Source organism: Melopsittacus undulatus, chromosome 6, assembly GCF_012275295.1.
Source record: "Melopsittacus undulatus isolate bMelUnd1 chromosome 6, bMelUnd1.mat.Z, whole genome shotgun sequence".
Taxonomy (NCBI): domain Eukaryota; kingdom Metazoa; phylum Chordata; class Aves; order Psittaciformes; family Psittaculidae; genus Melopsittacus; species Melopsittacus undulatus.
In genome coordinates, this window is record NC_047532.1 from 27,681,116 (window position 1) to 27,707,970 (window position 26,855).

Consider the following 26,855-nt stretch of genomic DNA (forward strand, 5'->3'; position numbering starts at 1 on the left):
AGGCAACCTAGCCACCTGAAGAGCTACAAATTTCCTCCTTTCAAGGCAATCTGGTTGATTCAAGAGAAACTGTGCCTGGCATGGACTGGGACAAAGCAGACCCTCCTGATTCCCTGTTTGAGTGGAATGCACTCCCTGGCAGTGGAAGGCAGAAATGCCTGCACCAGGGATCTTGTCCACCTCCTCCCCATCCACTGCAGAAGCACCTTCTGTGCACTGGCTGCCCAAGCGAAGGCACTAGAAGGCAGGAAACATAGATGCTAGGGAAACCCAGAAAAATTACCAGTTCCATGGGGCTCTGGCCTGCGCCTCTGGGCATGAAAGTGCTTTTCCCTTTTGGCCAAAGGATTACTTGGGATGAGCTGTTACTCCCCTGGCCTCAGCATCCCCCTCTGCCAAGTGGAGAGGATGACACAGTGAAATGCAGTTCCAAGGAGCTGTGCACTACAGCACCACAAGGCAGTAATGTATATGGTGTTTGGCCTCCTTAACAGAAGTGCTTTATTATCATTAAACGCTGAGTGTTTCTGGATGATAAAAGCAATTAAGTGTAAAAAAGGTAATGATCCAGTCCATATTGCGTCCAAAAGATATGAAAATCCCTTATAAAATTACCACCCAGGCACAGAATTGGACCTAAATATCTTCATAATGTTAAGACAGAGAACTTTGCTTACAGTCGAAACATTCATAAGGCATTCAATTAACCACCGGAGGGTTCCTTGGTATTCCCTAATTCTCCAGAAACATAGAGGCAATTACGGGAGATTCTAACTTTTTAAGTTAAAGACAGGAGAATTTGGATAAAACCTGTTCCCAGGTTCACCCCAGAAAGGTACATGAGGAGCAAATTTCATGCAGGTAAGGCTTAATTTACCACACAATTTAGTTCAGGGCCAGAGCAAGACTCTTCCCGCATGTTTGCTGGAAGATCTTTCTGCATGAGGAGAGACCGGTATGTGATGTACTGCTCTGTGAGCAGGTCCTGAGGATGCTCCTGAGAGGGGCTGGGGCATGGTGCCATCCCTTGTCCCCTCCTCCTCTCTGCAGACTCCATCACCCTTGCAATGTCCCTAAGCCCTTCCATAGGGATCCCATCCCCATAGCAGCATCACTCTGGGTATTTCCATCATGGAGATTCCTGTCTCCTTTGCTCCTGGCCTGTGGGTGCTAGCAGCAGCCCTGCATGAGTGGCACTGGGTGTCCATGCCTGCAGCCTGTGCTGCCCCGCTGCTACTCAGTCCCTGCACGCTCCACCATGCATCATCGCTTGCCATGCCTAGGGACTAATTTAGGTTGGAAATAAGGTGTATATTTGTAACGGGTAGTTAATGGTGAGGGTAATTAATCACAGCGGCAGATTAGTGAGGGACATGATGGATTTCCTGATCCTGACATCTTTAAATCACAATCAGTTTCTCCTTCCAGAACTGCTCGGGCAGAGCCAGAAGCAATGGGCTCAGTGATGCATTGCCAGTCGAAACCTTCCCACAAACCAATGCCGCAGTGGGAGCCCTCATCCACATCCACCCTGCCGTGGGGTACTGGGCTCTCCCACCCCAGGAGAAGGCAGCAGAGGGGAGGAGAACCTCCCCCCCCCATCAGCGGCTTTGATCACTTCCTGCTGATTTATATTTTGAAAGCCTTTCAATGGATCAAAATGTCAGATCTGTAGTGCTGCCAGGAAGCACCATTTTCTTCCAATAAGCAGACAGCAGCAGGGCATTTCATCTCCTGTACCTGCTCTGCTCCTCCAGCAGAGGCAGGACTGCACCTTCCCAGGGTGGCAGCACTTCTCTGTTCCTTTCAGGGTGGCATGGGCAGACCTCTCCCCTTCACCGGGAGAGCAGCACTGTGCTGACAGCCCCTTCCCTGCAGCTTCTTGGGAACTGCATAGCCTTACACATCTGCACGGGCATTTGTTTGCCACTTTAGAGCTGCTCCACACTATGATGTGGCCTCACACAAGCATCGGCAGCCAGCCCCAAGCATCTGAACCTCCCACAACAGATTTCTCATGAGCGGCTTCGTGATCATGGCAATACTTTAAAAAGGAAGTCAAAGCCATGCCTTTCACTTTGCTTTCTGGCTCCTGAGCCTGCAAGACTGGCTTGGCTCACATGCAGAGCCTTGTTCTCCAGCTAGCAGTGATAGATGCTTCATGCTGGCTTCCAGTGCAAGCCAAAAACCTCCTGCAGCCACAAAAGAGCCTGCTTCCTAGGTGGCAAGGATTGCAAGGCTCTTAATGCAATCATAGGGGCCACCAGCCCCACACCCCAGCCTCCCCAATGCTCCACAGGGCCTGAAGGACCCAGGCAGGCAGAAGCATCATGGGGATCAGTTGTTTGAGCCCCAGCATAGTTCTGGTCTGTGGGTGCCACCAGGACTCCGATCCTCCCTTGAGCTGGCTGGTACAGACCTCTGCATGAATCACCGCGTGGGCAGGGAAGAACCAGATGAGCTTCTCCTGACCCCATCCCGCTGCTGCACACCCAAACCCTTCCCATAAAAGCCAGTCCTGTGGCTGTGCATAGGAAAAAGTGGGGTGGGGAAGGAGCACCACTGAAAGGTGAAGTGAAAGTTAATACAGCCGCATAAGCAAACTCAAGACACTCAGCACAGGAGGAAGCATGAAAGCGTAATGCTGAAAAGTACTTTATTTGCTGAAAAGCAAAGCTCTCTGCTACTTTTTCCAGAGCACTTGAAAACCTGAGCACATCCTGACTCCCTCAAGGCATTCCCTGGAAACCTCTGGCATTCCCTGCTCTCTGTGGGTACCAGACAAAGGGCATGCAAACTGTTTAATCTCACACTACAGCACATTTTGACGCTGCTGTTTTGCCAGAGCTGAGATCACTATAGCAGGGGCCAGCTGCAGCAGGAGAGGGAGGCAGGGCCACAGGCAGCATCCTCTGCCAGCATCCCCAAGCCCATCAACATTTCATTTTACCCAGGGCAGTGTGTTAATCCCAGCAATGCTGGAAGTCAACATTAAAGCCATGCTTTGGCATTTCCCAGCTGCTGCTGCCCAAATAAATAATGTTTACTGCATGTTAACATGGCAGGGCTGGATGCCCATGATGCTTTTGCTGTGCCCAGGCAAGGAAGGGGATTGTTACAGTGCAGAGAGATTCCCTGCTCAATAGCAAGGGCTGGCTCTCGGGACACTTACATTCAGCTAAAAAATGGGAGGGGGAAGAGTGTGTTTACAAATACATGTATTTATATATCTATATGCATACATCAATGTGTATGTCATTATGCTAAGTCATGGTGAGATAAAGTGGGTCGGCTACAGTGCTGACATTCTAAAATTAGGGCTTATGTAAAATAAATATTTGCTTCATGTAGGGTCGTTGGTATCAAGATTCATTTTCATCCTGACTTGTGCTACTACTTGATATGACTGGGCAAAGCCCAGGGTGTGTGCATATCGTTGCCATCCATAACATATACATGGATTCATGACCCAGCTAGCAAGCTGAATTGCCTTGCAATCTTTTTTCTGCTGCAGAAAGCTTAATAAGCATATAAGTCTTAGCAAAAAGAGAACCTATGTATTTGCTCTGCAAGAAGGGCTCTTGAATGGAGTTGCAGAAGCCAAACCTTTGCATCAACTGCCTAACATTCATTACCTCATGAAAGGGCTCATTTCTACAGGCAAGACCCATCATGTCCATGGAACCAACAGCAGGGCAGTGAATGTTAGTGGAGCTAACATATAAGCTACAGGATGGCAGTATAACATAGAAGCTCCAGGAGAGCTCATTACTTCCTTTTCCACAGAAAAAAAAATCCCAGTGAGGTTACTTACTTCAGCTCTTTAACCAAATGCCTTTTGCAAAGGTACTTTACTGTTATTAAGAAGGCATAAATTGAATGCTTGCAAACATATACCTGTGATACCACATGCTCCTGCAGGAATAGAGATATGGTTACCATCAACAGGCAGAAACAGTGATTTTAATAATAACTTTTATGTCCCCTGGGGCTTTCCTGACATGGTGAGGAATGTGTCCCCACTGCAGCTCAGGTGCAGGGTTGAGAGCAGTGACCCGAGCCCATAGGTGACTGTTGTGGGGTTACAGCATTTATTTCAGGGAAACAAAAGGTCCATCATCAACAGAAGCCAGGGAACTAAGGCTGCTCACAGGGAGCAAGGAGAGGAGACACGAACAGGAAGGGAAGAGGCACCTGCTTATCCTCACATGAGGGGAAAATGGGCACAGTTGGGTTTCTGCTACAGAGCATCAAGGATGACAGAAAAGGCACTGCATGCACCAGGGATGCTGCTGAAAACCAGCCCTCTTCAAAAGACCTCCACCAGCCCTTAAAGAAAAAAACTCCTGACAAAAGATGGGAACCAGCTAGCTCAGGAGAAGGAAAGTTTGGGTTTATAGAAAGGTTTTCTCACAGTGAGAGAGAGGTAACTATGAAGGACTGGCTTAAGAGTCTTGGATTTCTAGGGTCAGGAAAGAAACAGTTTGATGTAAACAAGAAGATGGAGATATATCCACAGAAGGAAGAGCCTGACCAGGTGCATGGAGGAATTAGGATCATTGGCACGAGCTGAGAAACCAGGTAGTTTTGGAATAAAAGGATCACATTGAGGGTTTGCTATACATCTCCCTGGGAGTCATTTTGGAGCAATGCTGCTGGAGACAGCAATAGTGCTGGAGACAGCAATACTGCTGGGACTGATACCGTGTTTTAAGAGTCTGCTTTCCAGGCAGAGACTGAGGTGCAGATGCTCAAATCGGTTCTGCTTGGATGTGGCTGGAGCAGACTTCCTACCTGCCAGTCACAGAATTGACATGAAGAGATGCTGCTTTTGTTTGCTTTTTAAGTTGAAAGCACATAATAAAAAAGCCAGCTGTAGAAAATAAGCTTGGAGTGAGCAGTCAGCACTGACTTCAGTATAGTTAGAAAAACAGGCTGGTGGATGAGGGCTTCATCCTGAAGAGGAGAAACTGGATTAAGTGATCTCCAGCCTCCTCCACGTGGATTCTTTTGGGACCTTTGGCCTTAGTTTCAACACGTCCTGTTGGCAGCTCCAGCCAGCCCAGGAATGCACCTGGCTGAGGTTGCAAGGCAGGACCAGCAATGCCAAATGCAGCATGGCTATAGGCATCAGAGAGGGAGTAAAGCTGTTTTAGCCAAAGGACAGTGCTGTCACAAGAAGAGATGAGGATAAACTGGCAATGAATACTCAGGCTGGAAGAAGGCAAGATGGAACTTTGGGCCGTCCCCAGTGTGGAGGACACAGAGAACAGGAACTGGGTTTTATTTCCAGATTTTCCAGGGATATGGCAGGACTCAGCACTTGGGACGCCCTGAAGGACACTGTATCCCTTGCCTCCCAGCTCCAGTGGGATGTGTAATCCCCACTTTATTTCATACACGTGGCTTTTTTAAGACATATGTGGCATTTCCTTACAACTGTCAGCAGTGACCTTCATAGCTGCCATGGTGATGAGCATCACAAAGCAGCCTATAAATAACATGAATGTACCACATGCTGGCCTTTTTATGGGTCCCACTCTTTCTGATTTACTTATATGCAAGATATTTTACAGGACAACCCAATTAAGTTTGACAGCTGGCTGACAATGAATCCCAGCCCAGTGATGGCTTGCAGACAATTTATATTAAACCAGGTAACATGATGCAGAAGACCAGTAGAAGCTACTAGTGGGATTTCACATTTTTACTTGCTGATACCACTGCAGGGTCCACCATGATCTTTACAGTAACATCCACTAAAGTCCTTGCATGCCACAGGAGACAGAGCTCACCTCATCCAGTGCTGAGTACCAGCCCAACACCAGGCTACAAGTTTTAGGAGGGACCCTTAACTCCCCCAGCTGCATGCATTGAGCAAACCCTCAGTCACAGGGTCCCACTGAGCTTCTGGGATGTTACAAGAACACTGAATGCCTGGTTGCATACATTTTGGCTATGACTCAATCTCAGCAGGTCACTCTGCTGTGAATGTAATGCAAAAGTGCTCTCAGCCACCCTGAACCATGAATTTTGTAGGAGGCCACTGTGGAACCAAAAGGCATTGGGGTGCCTTGGTGGCATTAGCACCCACAGCTGATCTGAACTCAGTCATTGCCTGCAGCCAGGCTGATCACCCCAGCTTCCACCACATCTTCCAAGACAGACACTCTTCACACAGCATCTACCATAAGTAATGTCTCATTCAACGGTTTTCATCTGATACCTCTGTCATTCCAGCAATAATTCCTATATTCCAGAGGAGGGAGGCAGAAATAAAACAGCAGACCCAGGGCTTCCATTGCTTGTGTCTCATGGCCCCTGGTAAGTCCCATTCCAGGAAAGTCTCTCTCACTCTCTGGACCTGCTTCCATTTTTTCTCCCAACCAAATAAACAGCCATGATGGACAACCCTCATCCCAGAGCTGCTTGAGCCAGCTGTCCTTCCCAGCTGGACGGCATTTTTCTTACTCTCTCTCTGCACACTCCACTACCAATGAGCCAGGGGAGAGCATCCCCAGCAGAGACAGCTGAAAAATGAGGTTATTTACTGTGGAAATAATTAAAAGTTGCTTTCTATGTTGCCCTCTGGGCAAGGCAGTGCCTGGATCCTGCTCCACCTCTTTTGGGAGGCAGGGGAAAGAAAGCCCCCATATCTTCTGGGGGGAAATACAGACTCCACATAAATGCAGGAGCATTTTTTCAGCTCTTTTCGGCTGGAGCCCAGTACTGGATTTCAGGCACAAACATCCATTTTCAAATTTTTGATCCTGAATGATTTAACAGCATTGAGGAAGTCAAGTGCCTCATAAAATCACATTCAGTCACTTGAAAACCCAATTTTCCAGCAATTTTTTGGACAAGGAAAGTTCTTATTGGCTGAGGATTGATGTTGAGCTGACACATGAACCTGGGTGCTGGAAGGTTAATGAAGAGCAATGAGTTCCAGTAACGTGACCTAAACTAGCCAAGCCCTACCATTATTTGACTTCAGGTTTATATATTCCCCACAAATTCACATTAAGGCTGCCAGTTCTCTCCTCTCCTTCAGCATTTTCTCCTTTGATGTCTGCTGCATTTTCCAGTACTCTTGCTTCCCTCTTCCCTGCATGATTTTCTCTTGCCTTTGCCAAGGAAATCATGTGCAGGGCAACTCTGCAAAGTTCTGTCACAACTATAAATTTCCCGTACTCCCCCTGCTAGACTTGGGTGTGAAGAGGAAGTTCAAAGCAATGATCCTCTGTTCCCGTGAATTTAGGCAAGATCCATGTAGGACTGTGAGGCTTCACTGCCAGCTACACAGGAGGACAGAATTAATTAAGAAGTGATGAAGTTCCACCATGACCTCCATCCTGAGCCAGGGAGGCACAAGCACTGCCCAAAGTCTAAGGGTACATGAAACTATGAGGCAAAAAAAAAAAAGTGTGCTGGCTATTAGGTTGTACGAGCTGCGCAGGTGCAGAAAACACGGGAAGAACAGAAAAGCTAAAAAATCAAAGAAACCAAAGAAAACATGAGATTGATTTCTATCAATGAAATTAGAACTGATCAAACCAGTGACTGTATTACTGCAACTGCGGAAGTGATGGAAGGAGTGGAAAGTATGAATTTCCCTTCCAGGGGAGCCCTACCTGTCTCACTGCTGTGCCACACACCGAAAATCAGCAGCCACGCTCACTGAAATTTAAAGGTACATCAAGGGAATTCAAACAAGAACAAACCAGAAGCTGGATATTTTGCAAAGGGATTGAAAGAAAGCTCTAAAATGGGAGCAAATTGCTGCACAGGTAAATTAATTATGTGGAAGCTGCCCAGGAAAAGGATGTGTAGCAGCAATCAAAGCTTCATGAGCACCACTGGTGTGTGGTACCAGCACATTGGGAAGCTGAAGTGCAGGCACGCAGCCTGTGCGGGGCAAAGGGAGGTGCTGACACACAGAACCACTATGCAGCAGGTTCTGGAAACGAAGAAAGCCAGTAAAGGTGTTGCCAGCCTGGATCTTGCTTGCAGAGGTAAACTGCAGAAGGAACTTAAAATCCAGCTCTGGAATAGAAACACAAGGTTACATTCAGCAGCAGGGAGCAGTTGCTTGGAAGCAGAATTTGCCCAGCCTTAGCACAAGGAAATCTCTTGCATGCTGCCAGGAATCTCCTACACTTTTTAAATGCAGGCAAGCCCACAGGGGTTAATCCAGGCTGTCCTAACTTTAATAACACAGGAACTCAGGATCTTTAATAATAAAGCTCCTACCAGACTACACTTTAACCTTGCAATGTAAATGATGTGCAAGGGCAGGGGGTGGCTATAGACAAACCAACCTAAGTTGCCCAGCTCTGCTGCTGCTGCAGAAATGAACCCACAGGGACCTGAGAAAAGCCATCCCAGGACAGGGGCAGCCAGCAGCCTGAGCTATCTGCTAATTGCTAAGGACAGCCAGGGACCTGAGATTTGCCATCTTGCTCAGTCTGGTGCATGGGAAGGGCAAGGGCATGTTCACAATCTGCACGGTTTGCAAACACCACGTGGGGAAAAAGCTCAGCTGAAATGCTTGAAGTGGGAAAAAGGAGCCACATTCAAGGATTAATAATAGCGGCTTTCTTCTGAACTGGAGTTATGAGCAAGACCCCAGAGATGCGCTCGCCTAAGCAGGTAACGCTATGAACCGTTTCATGTGGTAAGCCCAAAAGCAACTACCCAGAGGCTGCAACATGCTGGGTAGTACAGCAGCTTTCTGCTACCCACCTGAGCGAGGCCAAAGTGCCTTCAGGTGCACACAGTACTGGTGCCCAGCTATTTCAATAGGCAAGGTTTAAATGCCAGGAGTACAGCATGGCCTGCAAATGCACATGTTCCCATCTACTTGTGCAACAGCCATTGCAGTGGTAGGAAATGGAGAGACTTCTCTCATTCTGGGGCCACAGTGTTACTCTGACCCTCCTCCTGGCCCTGAGACCATGGGAGGTTTGGAGAGAGCATGTTTCAAAGATGCTTGTCTGTTTGCTCCCTCCAGCCTCACAACCTGAGGGAGGACCTCTTGGCCCCAGAGGAGCTAAGGACTTATCCCCTCCATGGGTGCAGGGGCCTGGATCTGCTTCCAGACACTTTCTCTGAGAGAAGGGAAAGATGTGATGGCCTTATGGGAAGGGATGGAGATTTTCTCATGTATCCCAAGCATCAAACTCACATGCAAAGGAAGATCTCTGTAGATGTTTTGCACAGCTGAGCTCTCACACAGGTTTATCTGCAGAGCTGTCACAGTCCAAGCCTCTGCTTTGTAGCCAGATTTTCATACTCTTGCTGATTTCCCAAGGGTCTTCATTTGGGCTCATCATCCCCACAGGGATCAACAGGACTACAGCTGCCATCCTAGCATCTGCAGCCAGCTTTGATGAGCAGCAGTGTGGTCTGCTGGATAAAGCAGGGGATGGGAGCCAGGAGCACTAAAAGCCAGCCCAGCTCCTGCCAGGAGCCTCCACCAAGGGCTCAATTGAGCTGATCAGTGTCTTCAGAGACATCCAAGGCATGTCCCAGCCAGGCATTAACATCAGTGACCTCGTGTCTGCCTGATGCTCAGAAGAAGCATCGAGAAGCCCTGTGGCTCCAGCCAGGCAGTGGTCCACTCCCTTTATATCACAAGCTAGCCCTTTCCTTGGTGGATGGCTCTGACTTGTGAAGATGAATGCTGAAAATATCCACTGCCAGGATCAAGTGAGAGGAGCAGAGCTAAAATAGCTGGCACAGTCCTAAATCATGGCAGTGGGGAGATGTCTGGAGACATCTCTTCTGCCTCAGCTCTACACTTCAGACTTGATGATCTTAAAGTTTTTTCCAAATGAGTTGATTCTATAATTCTATTATTTGGGTAACACTGGGGAGAAGCCCTTTTGTGGATTAAGTGTGGTGTGTGTGGCTGGCTGCAGAGCCAAGCACTGCTCACCACCAGAGCCTTTCCAATCTCAGTGAGTGTTTCTGTCCCTTGCCAACCTCTTCTTTCTAAAAACCCTGTGGAATTACAGGTCCAACAACAGGCTGTAACAGCTGTTACAGAGACCAGAAGCTGCCTAAGACAGTGCAGAAAATACACCCATAACCGTGGGTCACAACCTTGTATAGTATAGGCTGCGCTCCCTTTTGTGGGGATCCTGTGATGTACAACTGATGCACACTTTGTGTTTTGACACCACCACCCAAATATCTGTAGTAATGCCAGGTATAATCTACCTTCCTTTACTCTTAGCTCTGTGGTCGTTGTACTTGGATGTGCAATGCAGGCATTGCTCAGCACAGGGATTCAAGCCTGATTAGCACAGCAAGAGCTCTACTAATATAACCACACAACAACACCATCCCAGCCTCTCTGATCTGGAGAACCTAAACCTGCAGGGAAACACATTTGTCCCCCCAGTCACTGCACAAAGCCATGTGCTCAGCACGATCACCTTCGCCTTTGGCATCAACAGCTTAGGCCTGACCCACCAGCACGTTTTCCTGCTACGTGCTCCTTCAGCTGTAATAAAGCTCCAGGGGAAAAATTAAGGCTGCAGTTTGTCAGGTGTCTTTGTATGCAGTGATGAATTCTGCATCTAGTTATTAACCTCTCGCAAAAGCTCAGTGTTATCATATATGTAAGTAATATTAGGTTAAACAGCTGTTGATAACTTATCTCCCATTATCAGCAACTTCATTTGAGGCCAATATTTACCCACATCCAAGAAGCACCGCTGTATTCCCAATGGCATTCTTTATAGAGTCAAATGAGAGCAGCTTTTAATAGATCTTAGGTACTTAGGAAGGCCATATTACCCAAGTGCCTCCTAATCTTCAATGTATGGTACAAGAAAACTCCCAGGAGGGACAAAGCCTGGACATGGTGCACAATCTGGGGAGGAAACCTAACCTGGAGGAGAAAATCTAACTTTGGGGAGGAAACCTAACTTGGGGAGCATCTCCTGCAGACACAAAGGTGCTGACCCCAAATTTCCCATCTGCTGCCTCCTGCACCAACCAATCATGCTGCTGCTCCTTCCCATCCTTGCTCCCTCTGAAGACAGGTCAGCCATGGGCTAGCAGGTCCCAACCTTTAGTATGACCATTTCCCTCCCCTTTTTTATCCTCTAATGACAGTGCTTCAATTCAGGGCTCAGAAGAGACATCCCCTGACCATCATTTAGACCTAGCACAGGTAGGTTCCTCTTAGCTGAGGTTAAATGTTTGTGCTCTTGCTGTGGACACTGTCAAGAGCATCAGTGGCTTGCTTCATGGTATTTTTCCAGGGAGTCCATCCTCTTGTTTTTTACTTTTGCCAGTGCTATAACAGCATTGCAAAGCCTTAGGCAGAGACTGAGACCCCACTGTGCTGGATGTGGTAGAAGCAGAGATCAGAGAAAAGAATTTGCATCAAAAAAGAGATCACTGCAGTCCAACTTCTCCCATCAGTGTTTATGGGGCATGATCTCGTGCATCAGGCCTGGGATGGGGACTGTGGGTTCTGGGTTCAGACCCCAGGCATTTCTCATCTGCACAGGCACCTGAAGCCCCACACCACACTACCACACAGACATACCCGGCATCACAGTGTGTGCCACAGTGGTGTCCATGTACACAGCAGAGCTCCTGCTTTCCCTGCCCGAAGTTAGGACACGAGAAGGCAGAGTTTCCCAGTGAGTTACACAGTCCAGGCTCTGCTCACAGCCTCTCCTCTCCTCCACATCACCACTGGTTCACACTGCAATGAGGAATTACACCTCAGCAATCGCTGGGCTGTTTTATTACACCATTACAATTGGTGGAGTCAGTTGAACTGAACCCATGATCTGCAAGCAAATGGCAGCCCTAGGAATGGCCAAGGGGTGGTGAGGGACTGTAGTTAAATGCTTAGTCTAAGCTGCAAGTGGCAGGTACATTGTAAGTGTGTCCCCTGACTCAGTACCCAACCGTGGTGAGTTTATAGCCTTCGATATTGTTACATTAATCATAAGGAATCTCCCAGTTCCTTGGAAATACAGCGACAAGCTCTCCAGGGCTGGTTTCAGTAGTTTTATTCCTAGGTAATAGCCTTCTCCCTCATTTATAGCTACGTCTAGACACAAAGTGAAGAAGGTGCTATAAACACTTGATGTAAAAACCCTGCCTACCACCTAATTCCTACATTTCACATCCCAACCATGCACTGAGCGCATGGGTATGAAGTCTGTGCTACACATCTTCCCAAGCCACCAGCCCTACATGACTGCAGCTTGCTGTCCTCAGCACCAGTGCATGGCATGTCCCCAGGGGCAGCTCAGAGGATATTCAGGAGCAGGAGGCTATATGCTCAAGTACTACAATCTGCCTGAAGAAAAATGGCCAGATGGGAAGGAAAGAGGTGAGGTGTGCTTCAGATCTCACAACATGCAATGGGAGCAACTCTGCTCCTGATGGGACTTCTCAGCACCACCCTTCCAGGCACCCTCTGGCCACACAGGGCAGCTTGAGGAGGAAGCAATCAAACTCACCTGTAAACAAGAGGAAAGGCAGGAGCTGTTTAAGCATTTTCTGGAAGATGTTAATTCATTATTGATCAAGCCAAACAAAATTAACATAATGGAATGAAATCCTAAATGTTCAAGGACTCTCTGCATATCAAAAAAGCATTTACTAGATTTAAGTATTGTGTTTAATGCACCCATAGCTCCAGTGACACCACCCAAGTTATACCTCATACAGAGGGAGCTTTTCTACCTATTTCAAGTCTCTCCAGGGCACTTGAAATAGCTAAGGCCTCTGAGGCAAACAGAGGGGTGTGAGAGTGGTCAGGGAGGATACATGCCTGGGGATGACCCAGCATCAACAAGACTGGACATGTCACAGGGGAGAAGAATTAAATCATGACCCTGTGCAAGATGATGGCAATGCTGTCCAGGACCAAGCAGACAAGGGGGAGAGCTGGGGAAAGGGCTGATTATCACTATCACACCTCAGCCATGCCAGGCAAGCTTAGGACCGAACATCCTCACAGAAGTGTTAAACAAGTGCAGCATCTGTGGTCTTGCAGAATAGCTTGGCTGAACCAGCTCATAACACCGGTGAAAAACACAGGAGCAAGCGGTCAGGGACTAATGGCAAGCTAGCTGGTGACCTGCCTGAGGTGACTCCACTGCCAGCAAAGCTGGTGACTTCATCTTATGACATTAGTTGTTGTCAATTATTTTGCAGTTCTTGTGTGCATTCATGCACTGCACAGCACTTTGGAGCCTTCAAGATGAAAGGTACTTTCACCAGCATTTCAGTGGCTTGTTTCCTATTATAGGTTTGGTTTTGACACTCCCCCACCCTCTTGTCTAACTTTCTCTACAAAGCATTTCGCACTTTTTCATCTTTCCTCTGTGGTCCCTAGCCAGGGGAAGAAAGAAAACCAAAACAAAACCAAAACAACACTCCAACCCCCCTATTTATATCGTCATTGGAAAGCTTAGGATTAATCAGACACACTGGTCTGGGGATAGGAGACTTCCACAAAGGTGATTCTTTAACAAAGACATCTGCATACTTCTCTGTGAACTGCTGTCTTCAAAATGGCTTGGTGCTTAAGGAAAAAAAGCCTTCGGGTTTTTGTTTTTAAGGAGCCTAGTGGATGTTTTAATTAAGTTGAATAGGAATTCTCAGAGTTACTTGAAGTGAAAATGTGAGCCTATAAGAGCTGCCTTTGAAGCTTGAGTTATGTTTTAAACACTTGATGAGTCCTGCAGAGCTGTTAATCCTTTTAGCATAACTAATAGCTATTGCTAGATTGCTCATGAAATCCTGATTTGTTTCTGTCTCTGCTGAGCTAGAGGCTCCCTCCAAAATGGCAGCAGTCCACCCTGGCACTGGAGGGAAGAGAACACTCAGGGAACCCCAGGGCTTGGTTGTTAGATGGGAGCCATGGGAGTCTCCCATGATGCTGGACCACTTGGAGCATCTATTTTCAGGAGCAAATGGATGCTCCTGGTGGCATCCCGGAGTTGTGCTCAGGTCAGAGGCATGTGTGAGCCACTCAGATCCCTCCCTCAGGAATGGTCCCCAGCCCTGCAATCAATAGTGAGGCACACCTCAGTCCGTAGCCAATCCTCTGGCATGTCCAGAGTTGCTACCTTAAAATAAGAGCTTTGCTTCTCAAATATTTTGAGTTCATCTCTTTCCAGATCTGGAGAACTACACGTCACATTGTAAAACTGCTCCACAGCTCTGGATTTGCTTAAGGGACAGGTAGGGAGGAACTGACTTTGGGGAAATGCAAATGCCTTCCACAAAGGATGCTGCAGGGAGAGATGAAAGCCAACTCCATTTGCATTAGTTCTGTAACTCTGGATGTTTTCCCTCTTCCGTTTAGACTGTAGTTCGCACACACACACATGCACACACACATTTTCTGCCATAGAGTTATTCCATTGCCAGCTGCTCCTCCCAGGAGTCTTGAATAAATCCCCGTTTACACATGGAGCTACTTGTCAGAGCACCAGAAGGAACCTGTGAAGGCAGAAGGAGCATCCAGGTAGCTGTGATTCAGCAGAGCCGTGCTGTGGCTCTTAGGGCCAGCACAGCCTTGCTCTGTACCCCTGTGCACAGGAGGGGGACCCCTGAGCCTGCAGCAACCTATCGGGTTGTTAAAGCAGAAAGACAGGCACACGAAAACACTCTCTCTCTTGATGTGGGTGCTAAATAACCGAATAAGCAGGGCTGTCTCCCAGGTTGGTACGTGTACACAGCACTCCTAGGGGCTATCCCCGCCTTTTCACAGCAAGGCAGCAGAAGAGCTAGGGCTCAGATCCTCCACTGTTTGAAGAGCCCCTCAGAGCACCTGCAGCACACAACAGTGTGCCCAGAGCCAGATGGGGACATGGGAACGCAGGATGAGGGACTCAGCTCCAGACGAGAGCTCCAACAGCAACGCTGTGCCAAGCCACGTTCGCTTCCTCTGCTCACCACTCTGAAACCCTCCTCCAGCACTTTCACAGTGCTCTCTGTTTATTCCCCTTGCTATTTTTTAAAAGGAGCAGGGGGATACCTCTCTGGCAGAAACCCTGCCAGGTGCAGGAGAGTTTAAGAACAGTTAACGCTCAGGCAGCCCCTGAAGCCACAGAGGTAAATGGGACAGGGCTGGAGATCCTCGTGTTGCTAGTGTCTCAACCAGAGATGTTTTTCTGTAAGTGGCTTAAGCAGGCAGACAAACCTCTGCTTTCATTCCGATGGAAAAAGCTTTGTGTTGGGAAATAATAAAAAAGAAAAAAAAATTCAGCCAGGTCTACTGTTGGTTGCAGCAAAACCTGTAGAGAGCCCTAAAATTGCAGGATCTGCCCTTATTTCATCTTATGTTGGTGACACTCAGGGGAAAGGGATTTCTGGCAGACTATCTTGCATGCAGTCACCAGTCTCCCACTCACATCCATTTCTGCAGATGAACCCAGGGCACCTTTTGCACCCAACCGGCACCCAGGAGAGAAAAGAAGTTCCACCTGAGATGTGCAGCCAGGGGTGGACATCCTGCAGCCTGAATGCAGCCCAGCACAGTGTCAGTACTGGCAGATTAAGGAGCTACCCTGGACATGTTTGGCCAACAAGCTGAGGAGATGGGGAGGGGATGGTATCAGCACTGGGCATGACAGTAGGCCCAGGAGAAGGCAGCTCACAACTAAAGAGGCATGCAGATTCCTGACATAACCACCATGGTGCACCTAAAGCCTTATGTCAGATGTCCCACTGCCCAATAATAAGTATGACAGTGGCACATCTGGAGTGAGGACTTGGGATCTGACCCTGCTCCAGCTCAGGAACATCAGATCAGGCTCCCCAGGTGATGCTGGGCTGAGCACGATTCCCACACACACAAGAATCAATACCCCACACCCATGGAAAGTCACAGTTCAGCTGCACAGCCTGGCTGTCCAACGATGGTGACACTGCCACCGTGCAACAAAACAGTGGAAAAGGCTGCAAAACTCGGATCTTCCAGGTGCAGAAAAGCCTCCCCCTCCCCCCCCCATCCAAGTAAAAGCCACCTGAGAGCTCCAGCGAGGCAGGACCCCCAGCAGTACTCCTGTGCACATCTAGTCTGTGAGTGAGCAGCACCTTTGCTAGGGTGTAGGAGAGGGAAAGGTCCCACTCAGAACATGGTCAGCATCCCCAGGGTAGAGCCGAGCCCCTCACCGTGCCCCGGGGAGTGCAGTGACCCATCCCCAGGCTGCGCCTCCTCTCCGGCGCTGTCTGTCTGAGGTCGGGTGCAAAGAGGTAGGATTTCCAATTCAGAGACCGGGAGCATCCCCTGCCCGCAAAGCGAGCATCCCAGCATTCAGCCCTGCTGCGAGGAGGGCTGGAGAGAGTTCGCATTCCCAGAGGAAAGAGATCAAGCACTGTTCTCGCATCCTCCGGCTGAGGCCTAGCTGGAGAGCATCACTGAGACCGGGACGACACCAGCATCCCGAGGGTCGGGAGGCTCGGGTATGTGCTTCAGGGACACCCCGTCCCACAGGTCCCGGCCAGGGGCTCCCGGGCTAAGAGCAGGTTTCCCGTAGCCAAGTTTGGTCCAAAAGCAAGAGAGGTTTCTCCCGCATCATTCCAAGCTGTCGGCTCTGCTTCCCCCTGCGACCCGGCGGCCGACCCTCCTGGGGAGAGCGTTGGCCGCAGCCCCCCGGCACCCTGACACTGCGGTGCGTGGCGCTGCCCGAGCGGGACCCCGGCCCCTGCCGCTGCCCCGCCAGGGGTGGGTCGGGGGCAATAGGGCACAGCGGGGAGAGCAGGGGAGGGCGAGCGGCCGGCGGCGGGGCGCAGCCCGGGGCAGCCCCATCCCTGCAGCATCCGATGGCGGAGTGGCGGTGGGGGGAAGGGAGCAGGGAAACGGTGCCCGGTAGGACCGCAACGGGGGAAACTTGCGCCGCGTCCGGAGCCCGGTGAGGCGCTAAGGCAACGAGGGGGTGTTCGGAGCCGCGCCGGGGGTTGGGTATCGGCGGAGACCCCCGGTGCTGCCGGCCGTGCCTTACCTGCGGGAGCCGCTCCGGAGGCTGCAGTCCGCGCCGTAAATCCGTGTGCCGGGTGCGGCGCCGGGCGGGCGGGCGGGTGCCCCCCCCTCGGGGGGGCCGTGGAGCCCCGCCCGCCCGCCGCTCAGCCCTGCAGCGCCCACCGCCCCCGCCGCGCTGCCCGCCGCCCCCTCCCCGCCGCCCGCCGCCGCTCGCAGCTCCGCCGCCAGCCCCGCGGCCCCGCGCCGCCGTCCGCGGGAGGCGCACTGGGGGCGGGCGGCGGGGCGGTGCGGGGTGGAGGGAAGGGGGGGCCGTGCCCACCGCCGTGCGCCCCGCGCCGCTGAGGGGGGCTGGGACCCCCCCAAGGCCGCCACTGTGTCCGCAGGACTCGTGCGGAGCCGTGTCCCCCGGGACCCCAGTTCCCGACAGCTGGGGTTTCCTTCACCGCCATCCTGCGGCCGGGGACCCCCATCCCTGTTCCTAGCACCCGAGAGCAGCCCGTCCTCAGGGATCCCATCCCCGTGCAGCTGGCGGCTGGGTTTGGTCCCAGACCTCGGGACGCTTGTTCGCATCCCTGCGACCTAAAAGCGAAATCAGAGTCCAGAATACCTGCCTCCATCCCACCGTCTCCATCCCCATCCCGGGAGGCTGCGATGAGTCCTAGAGCCCCGGAGTCCTCAGCCCCAACCCCCGGAGCTGATTTTAATGCCATAGGCCAGTATTCCCTGTCACCATCCTGGGGAGCTGTGATCAGAGCCCAGCACGCTGTCCTTCAGCCCTCCTCCTGACTGTGCCCCGGGGCTAGCCAAGCTGTTCTGCTGGAAAATGGGAAGGGGCTGCCCAGTCTTTTCCCACACCCCTTAGCCTGTCACCCCACAGCAGACGTCCCATGGGGAACCCAGGCCAGGCACATGCCCTGTCTCACTATCAATTTTTCAGTCCCCCTCTTGCCCATGCCTTCCTACCTCCCCCAGCCCTGCCCAGCCACGGGTACAGTGCTTCATCAGCAGCATTGCTGTGGCATCTCTGACCCCAACAGCACTGAAGGCATCCGGCCATAGGTAGGCTTTCTGTGTGGGTAACAGGAATGGGAACTGATGCCGCTAGAAATCTCTTAACTCCACAGACCTTGGATTTTGACAGCAGCAGCTGAAATGTGGTGTGTCCTGTCCTAGAGATCCAGCCTAAATTTGAGTTTCCTGGGGTGTAGAACCAGTGCTCTAAGAGAAGTAGCTCCTTTGTTAGCTGTCTTCATCACCAAGGGCATGCAGCACTGAAAAGCAAAGAGCAGAGGGACCCCAGCCTGCAGCCCTGCTCGCACCCCTCCTGCCTGCCAGCTCACCCCACTTTGCAAAGGAGGAACTGCTGCACCTTCACTCTTTGCAAAGGAAAGCACTGGCCCTTCGTGCCATGAATGGGGGACCCTTGTGAGATGCAGAAAGCAATGTTCCACTGCTTCTCAAGCAGCAGACCCCTGACACTGCTGAATGGCTCAGCTCTTTGGTGTGTCTACTGTTCCTCTGCACTGGATTATCAAACCCAGCTCCAGCAATTTCTCGAGGTAAAGGCTGGAGGCTGCTTTGCACCAGGTCACCATGATGGGCTGGGCACACACCCCAGGAGAGCAGAGGTGCCCTCACAACCAGTCATCTGTAGCCAAAGCTGCTCCAAAAGAAGAAACCCTCTCCAGTTATGGATGGGACTACTTGAGAAGGGGGCCCTCTCAGGCAGCTGTATGAAAGCAGATTAAGACAGCAAGTGTGCTTATATGAATATGAGCTTAATCCACTAACCAGGTCAATCAAAGCTGCAAGTGATGCTTTTCCCCTGGAGTACCTTGCTATTCCTGTGCCTATTCCTACATTGCTTCAGGAAAAGAAGCTTTGTCTGGCATATACAGCAGCTGCCCTCCTACATCCGGACCTTCTTTATCTACACAGGCCAGCCACAACCCTAATTTCCAACCATATTAATGAGCAATACTATAGATTGCTATGAGGGACCTGTGGCCATGCCAGGTGGAGCACCAATACGATTGGGATGTGAAGTCATGCAAAGCAGGGCAATTTAGACATCTCACTGTGCAGTCCTGGTCACTTATCACACTTATGCTGAATTATGCTTCACTTACACAACCTCTAAGGTTGCTACTCCAGTGAGGCAAAGCCAGTTCTTATGCTAATTTGACTATTTGTTAGTATAATAACTCTTACTTGCATTTACTGTGCAGCTTAATATTGTCAACACTCTTTAATTCTGGTGTGAGAGTGCTTTTACAGTGAATTATAACAGTAGAGGTTAATTTGCAGCAATGCAACATTCCAACAGGCTCATACCCTTGGAGTTTATAGCTGGAGAGATTTGTACGTCATTGTACCTGACCTCATGCACAACACAGGCTGCTTACCCCGCTACTTCTGCACCATATTTTGTACCTGACTCAGCCATATCTGCTAGTTTCTTCATCATGGAGCATGTCTGTGTTTCCCACTTGGGAGCCCTGCTGAACCTTCTGACACCATGCCTGCCCATGCCGCATGCCCACAGACCCACACTGGGTATCATACCCAGGTATGCTGGGTGGCAGGAGACATTACAGAACAGGCAGCATACAGAACATGAGCTCAGAGTTTAACTGTGAATCAAAGCTTTGGGCCATTTAAGCCAGCTCAGAACAAAGTTTAAGGTTTTTAAGGGTCCCTGTTTGGAAATATACATCCATTGGCTGTGTGTCATAAATATCCCCATTTATCCTGCTGGAGCTGGATGAATAATTGAATAGAGGTTTGTGGTTAATTGAGTTGCTGATCAGTGGAAAGAAATCATGAATAATTTATTTGACCAATCTTACCCAACCATCCATAAAGCTGGTCGGTTACTGAAAATAATTAGTTGCAAACACTCAATTTTTCAGCTGATGGCTTTGTCCACTTGCAAATACACCTCACACTTGTTGCCTTCCAGTGTGGATCCCCAAAGATTTCTCCTCAGCTTGAAAGGCAGAGGCTGCTCTTCAAGACATCCTGAACACTCACCATGGTTCTTCTGCTCTATCCACTACTTCGTGCGCCACTGGCATCAGCTCTTTTCTTCATCATCCTCACATTGCAAAGCTTTCTCTTCCTCCCTGTGTCCTTGCAAGTACAGGCCCTCTGAGCTGCACTGATCTTTCAAAGTAGGATTCAGTTAACATCCTTCATTCAGGATCAAGGCACCTAGCAGCTTTGCCAAAGTGGAAAATGCAGGTGCATATGTGTGAGTGACACAATCTGTTCCTGGCTCTTTCCAAGTTTTGCTATATTGGTTTAGCCCCATAGAAGGTACCTGTGCAGCCAACCTTCAGGGCACAGATGCTGCCTCTCGACTGCACTGCTGGGCCAATAAAAGGATGGCACAGAGGGCTGGGCCAAGCATGCTGGAGGAGGAATATCCCACACCAGCTTCTGGCTGCACTAGGGAGGAATCAGGCTCTAACCCCATTTTTAAGCTTAAACCTTTAAGCAGGGCTCATAACCATGTCAATTTTCCTGCATCTACGTGAGTCCTGGTCCTCCCTTTGTCCACACTGCTCACAGCACCTGGTAAATTAAGCAGGCAAGACCTGTACCACTTCTGGGTTCCAAAAATAAAAGTAGGGAAAAAGATACTTTGAGGTTTCTCTAAAATTGCTGTTTATTTGACAGTCCTTGCATGTTAAGATTTTTGAGAAAACAAAAAATCTCCAGAGGCTGCTTGATGTTATTTGCCTTCAAGCAGAAATCCTATCAGATTCTCCCATGGTTCCCAGATCTGGCAGGGGCAGCTCCCCTCCCTCTTCCTTTCCCACCCCCAAGCCACACACAGACACCCTCACTATTGAATTAACATCATCTTTTCCCTGCAACATCCTCTCTAAGTGACTTCCTGTGCTCACAAGCCATTGCAAATTTGTTCTTTCCATGGCTGGGTATACTGAGAAGCAGAATTCAGGAGCTGCCTGTAATGTGTGCGCTCCTGCGCCAGGCTGATCTCATTTGGAAATGAGAACCTCCTCTTCCAGTTCAACCTGGGACAATTCAGAAATCTCTGCAGAAGTCCTACTATGATTAAAGGAAACAGGACGCTTGTCTGAACACATGAGCTTGCTGATCTTGCTCAGGTGCAGAGAGCTCCCTCTCTGAGGGAACCCTGCGAGTCTGTGCCAGAAGGAGTGATTTTGTGGAGAGCTCAGGGGATGCCCAGCCTTGAGCAGGGTCCCCTCTGCCCCTGAACATGAGCTGGCACTGCTGCTGTAGCCTTGGAGGGCTTCTGCTGCTGCAGTCTGCGCCTGCCCACTCTGCAGGAAGTTCACAGCCTGGGACTGGGGGGCTAATTTCATTATGCAATGTCTGTAGCCAGAGTCAACAGTTTAATTATGTCTTTCCTTTTCTTGCTGGCTTTCAGCAAAAACACGTCTGCTCTGCCCTGTGCGATACTCAGCCATGCCTGCAAGAAAGTGGGCTTGTTACATAGGAGAGACGTGGGGGATGGAGGCTGCTATCTAAGGGTTTGCAGTTGAAGTCCCTACTCTGGGTGCTTCCCTCAGGCTGATGGTCCCTGATGCCAGGCTGGCAGCTGGCCTAGAAAGAGGGGATGATACAGTCCTCTGGGTCTGGGACCCCAGCTACCCTCATGCCTCAGAGCATCCCCCACACTGGGAAGCTCTTTTGCTCTGTGCAGCCCATTAGGGTCAGGATGCACCTTGGGATGTCAGCCCTTCCAGCCCCCTCATATCTGGTGCTGGGGGACCAGCCAATACCCCTTCTCCTTTCTTCTGTTTCACTCTGAGATGTCCTCCCCTGGGACTCTGAACACTACCAGGGATGGCTAACCCTGGCTGCTGTGGAGCCAGGGCTGCCAGGGCTGCTCTGCCACCTGAATTTACAGTGCTTTAATGTATTCTTCCCTTCCCCTTGCAGCAGATGCTCCATGTAAATCAGCGCCACAGATGAGCCTAGCTGCTCTGCACCAGCTGGGACTTTTGGCCTTGGAAGGCTTGTGGCTCCCAATAAATACACCAAGGCATTAACCCAGGCTGAGTAGGGGGGGCAGTAGCTGCTTGCCAGCCCACACCACGCACCCTAGAGGCTCCTGCAGCCTGTGTTAGCGTAGGGTGAGCCAGGATGGTCCTGAAAGCAATGCAGAGGAAATGTCCTGTGTGTAGGCATCCCTTCAGGGCTGGGGAAGTGCTGTGAGAGATGTCCTGGATACCCACCCTACCTTGATGCCTGTATTTTTGCAACCCACTTTGGAGAGAGTGTGTGTGGAAGCAATGACAGTGATGTGGGGGTATTTCACTTTCAGATTTGCTGTTGAGTTTGTTTAGGTGGAGGATGGGTTTAATGGTCAAAGCTTAACAGAAAGAAAGAGGAAAGTTTGCTCAAGACAACCTAATTGATCTTAATGAGACAGGAAGGGCTTTGTGCTGCAAACACCAGTATTTGTTTTGTGGGTTTAATGCAATTTCTGGCTGGGTTTGATTACTCTGGGGAAGTCCTCTGGCCTAATAAACAGAGCCATAGGGAATTAACACTGATAATTTCAGATTCTGTTCTAGGCCTGAAGCAGGGTGAAAACAGAACCAGGGAAAAGGTAATTGGGAAAGGATTCAATCAGCTCCCAGTTACCAGGTTGGTCTGCTTTGGTGGGTGGGCAGAGGCCAGAGCTGTGTGCCCAGGGAGAAGGCACACCGGGTGGTGTCCTCGAGTGGGGTGACACCGAGCACACTGTGTCAGTGTGTGACAGTGACTGATGCATCCAAAGAGATAGCAAATTGTCTGTGGAAAGCCTTGAGGATTTCCCCGCTTCCCCCCTCCTCAGTTGTAATAATGATGAAAGCAGTTCCTTTCAGGGGGGAAAAATCTTTTTCAAGTCCTTGGCATTTGGATTGTGACTTTCCATAACACAGTGTAATTCTCACTTTCCTCTAAACTGAAAAATGGGAACACGATGTGGGTTTGTGCTTGTTTTTTATTGGTGGGATAATGGAAGGGGGAAACATGACTTTGAATCTCATAGCTGCTGCTGAAAAAATGGTTCTCCAGAGAACAATGATTCCAATGAGAGGTTTCTTCATGCCTGTTAACAGCTGCCTGTTTCCATGGGCTCCCTGGTAGGTACCTGTGTCCACACCTGCCCCAGGCAGGGGCAGGGGTGACGAGGTGGCTCAGCACATTCCAGTGATGCACCTTGCTCCTGCAGCCATGGACTCAGCCATGGCAGAAAAAGCCCCCTGGCATGTTTTGGGAAAACAAGGGGAGCAACAGTGCCTAACTCCTGCTGGGCACCCTTGCTGAGCATCTGCCTGCTCATCCCCATGAGGACACCCAGTGTGGTGCCTCCTGCTGCTGTTGGTGCCAGGGGGACACCAACCATTTGAGTCAGTTGATGCCTCCTATGGCAAGGAAAGGAGCTGGAGAAAACATAGCAGTTTCTTAGCACTTTCCTTCTAGACATGCAAAATGCAGAGACAAATTGTCACAAGCGCTCCTTGTTTCTGTCAGTAGGAGGGAAAAGAAAATGATCACACATTTTTATTTTTTCCTTTTCTTTCTTCTTTTTTTCACCTTTGCAAACAAAACTCACTAAAAAGAGTCTCCCTCCCTGAAATTTCTTCCTCTTCCTCCAAATCTGTCTCTTGTGTTTGGCCAGTATACAGCTCTGTACAGCTGTACACTGTGAGGCAAAGCCCCACTCACTGCTCACTCACCCACCAGAGACATGTCAGCACTCCAAGAACAGGCAGAGTCGTGGTATCAGGGGCTGAGCAGCATTGAGGGGCTGAATCACAGGGAAACCATGCCTCTGCATGCCAGGTGAACATCATGGGAAGAGCAGAGAGGGAGATAAAGATTATTTATAGCTGCAAAAGCAATTACATGGAGCTGGTGTACAGGAGCCATCAGGCTGCCAGCTGTGGAGGAACAGACACCCCTGGGAGGCATTGAGATGGGGGTCTGGGAGCTCATGGTGGGCCAAGGCTGTTCCTGCCTGTGTGTCTGACTGGGTGTGTTCTATTGGAAAGCCAGGAATAGCTACTGTCCACGTTTACCTTTTCCATATCAGTATAACTCTGGGTTATAGTCCCCAGCTCCCCATTGCTCAGCTTCCTTCAGAGCCTGAAAAATCCCCTCTGCTGCTTTCTTTCCTCCTTGGACCAGGGATTTGTTCTGCCTTCACTTCTGCTTCCCAAACCATTCGTTATGTTTCACATTGTTTGCTGTCTATTTTCCAATTCTGGCTGTTGGTGGATTTTGCTTTTTATTGTTAATTCCTCTTCTTCCTCCTCTGCTGGGGAAAAGACTTCCCAGTTTATTTTTAACTGATGCTGGAGGGTGTTAAACAATATTTACTAGAGATTAATATTTTTTTAAATCGGGGGTCTGATGACTGATTTGTCCTGAAGTTCTTTCCAGAGACTGGTGATACGCTGAAACACTGTCTTGTACCCAAACCTGTCAGGGCTGAGATAAGGTCATGGTCTCGCTGTGTAATTTATGGTTGGAAACCAAAGGATGGTGTAGGGAATGCACAACCGGAGACTGTGCAGGTGAGACAATGGATTGCCATGGAAGCCCAGGCATTTGCAAAGTTGGGTTATGTTTAATTTCAAATGCTCAGAAGGTTCTTGTCTAATTTCTGCAAGGATTTCAGACTGGGACCTAATATGGATAGAGTTGAGGTACATCTAAGGTTCTTTACAAACAGTGTATGGGCACTTGCTGGGCTCTTCAGGAGAAACTGCAGTGGTGTGATGATATCTCTGCTCAGTGAGGAGGAAAGGTCCCAGGCAGGATGAAGGCCAGAAGAAAGCGGGTGGCACAGTCCATAAAGACTGCAGCACCATGCACATCACAGGCAGGGAATGGGCAGGCAGGCTCCAGGCAGCAGCACCACCCCAGCAGGACAAACCACCCAGAAATGGCTTTGGAGGCAACTGATGGCCTTTGAATACTTTTTAGAAAGAGATAAATGATTCAGGCCCAGGAGACATTTGGATAACAAGAACTTCAGTCTGATGAGATAGATCTGTCAGCTGAGCTTTATTAACCCAAAACCCCAGCTGAAGCTGTCAAGTCAAGCAAGGACCGGAGCTGCTGGCATTGCTCCTCACCCTGTGGGTCAGCCAGTTTGGCAGGGTGAAGGCACGGGAAAGCTCTGCACATCATCTCTCCTTTCCTTGGGGTTTTTTATTTTAGCCATTGGATTTTGGTTTGGTTTTTGTTTGTTTGTTTGTTTGTTTTAAGAAAAGAAGAGAAAAGGTTGGGAAATCTCATCAAAGGGTCTGTTAAAGGACTGCTCGAAAGCTTGATCTTCAGAAACTAGGCAAGGCTAGTTTTATAGTTCTGGGTTTGAACTTCGTTCTGCCCCCATTTATTTTACAATGCAGTGTTTAGTTAAACTATCGCTTACTCCTTTCTCCTGGGGCTTTTCTCTTGTTCCAGTGTATATGGTGCAAAATTGAAGTTTTTCAGGAGCCACAAATCTGGCCTTTTCCACCATCTGAGTACTTAACTTGCCGCCTGAGCAATGTTTTTCTAACAGAGCTTTTTGTCTGTAGCATCTAAAATCATTAGGCATCAGTTCCATTCCCATGGAATTCATCGGATAATTAGTTCTTTGTTATAACAGAGCAGCGTATAGCATCGTTACCTGGCATCCCCTAATGCAAGGCTTTGCATGTCACCGTGATACAGTTTTTCTATTAAAGCAGACTGGTTGGTAAAGGGCCCAAGAGGCTCTTTTGATTCACATGCTGCAGACCAGGCTTCTGTATTAAAAACCCATTTAAAGTTTCCCAGCAAAATCTGTGAATTAGAAAAGTTAAATTGTATTAATTCTTCTGAACGTCCCAAGAATAAGCAAGGCCAAGATGCTGCTCTCTGCTCCCATACACTGCTCAGTGCTAATGCACACTAATTTTCCTGGGGAGCTAGAGGTACCGCTTTTGAACTGTGCTCTTACAAATAGGTTACCGGAGCTTTGTGCAGGTAAAATGGATTTATTTTCTGCAGAGAGGATGGTGAATTTGCATCTCAATGAATATCTTTTCATTGAAGGAATTTTCCATGGTAGGAGTAATAAATTCTTCTCGTGGGTAAACTGCTGCAACCACCTTGCCTGTGGGGTGTGCATTCCCAACACTTGCCTCATTGGAAAGGTGCTGGCAGGGAACCCTTGCCTGGCCAAAGGGTGCTATTAATAAGCCAGGAGTGAAGACAAGCCATCCACACGCTGCAGACATTGTACTGGTAGTCAGGCTGGAGATGAGTGGTACGATGGGCAAAGCTGACTAACGTCTACCTGAGGCTGAAAATGCCACAGCAGCTGGAGCTGAGATGGAGCCACAGGGAGGAGGGATGTGAATTGTAGCTGCATGGGAAGACACAGCTTTGGAAAGGAGCAGATAATCACGGTGGTGATGAACTGCATGAATCATTTAGAAGGATGTAATCTTGCGCCATATGTTATGTGTCAGTACATAGAGAACGTGTCACATCCATTAGGATAATAATTGCACAGTTCATCTTCTTTTTTTTTGGAAAAAAATACCCAAAACACATTTTCTAATCTCATCAGTACTTGCAGGCCATAGATAGGCTGCCTGTAGCACTGCATTCCTGCAGCAGAGAGACTGGGTACCAAGGGCAGGTGCTTGGGGAAGCATCAGACTATGTCAAAGAAGAGAGAAAAACAGCTGGGTGGGAATGGAGGGGGAGTTTAGAAATACTGCTTCAGTAGTCCAAGGATGCTAAATAAAACATGAGCTTTTCCATGGGCATCTGTGAAGAGGTCAGGATGGATGCCAGGCCCTGGACATAGGGAAGTCATAGGCTTTTGTACACTCACATCTGCCACATTTCCTGC

At 49.4% G+C, this 26,855-nt stretch overlaps 1 protein-coding gene across 1 annotated transcript in view; it reads right to left on the reverse strand.

The window, feature by feature from the left end:
* The window catches only part of TMEM121 (transmembrane protein 121), a 36,806-nt gene extending 19,740 nt beyond the window's left edge, over window positions 1-17,066 (reverse strand). The window contains exon 1 of the mRNA XM_034064379.1: window positions 16,995-17,066. The gene's annotated coding sequence lies outside the window, so the exon portion shown is untranslated. The remainder of the gene's footprint in view (window positions 1-16,994) is intronic.
* Window positions 17,067-26,855: the final 9,789 nt, after the last annotated feature.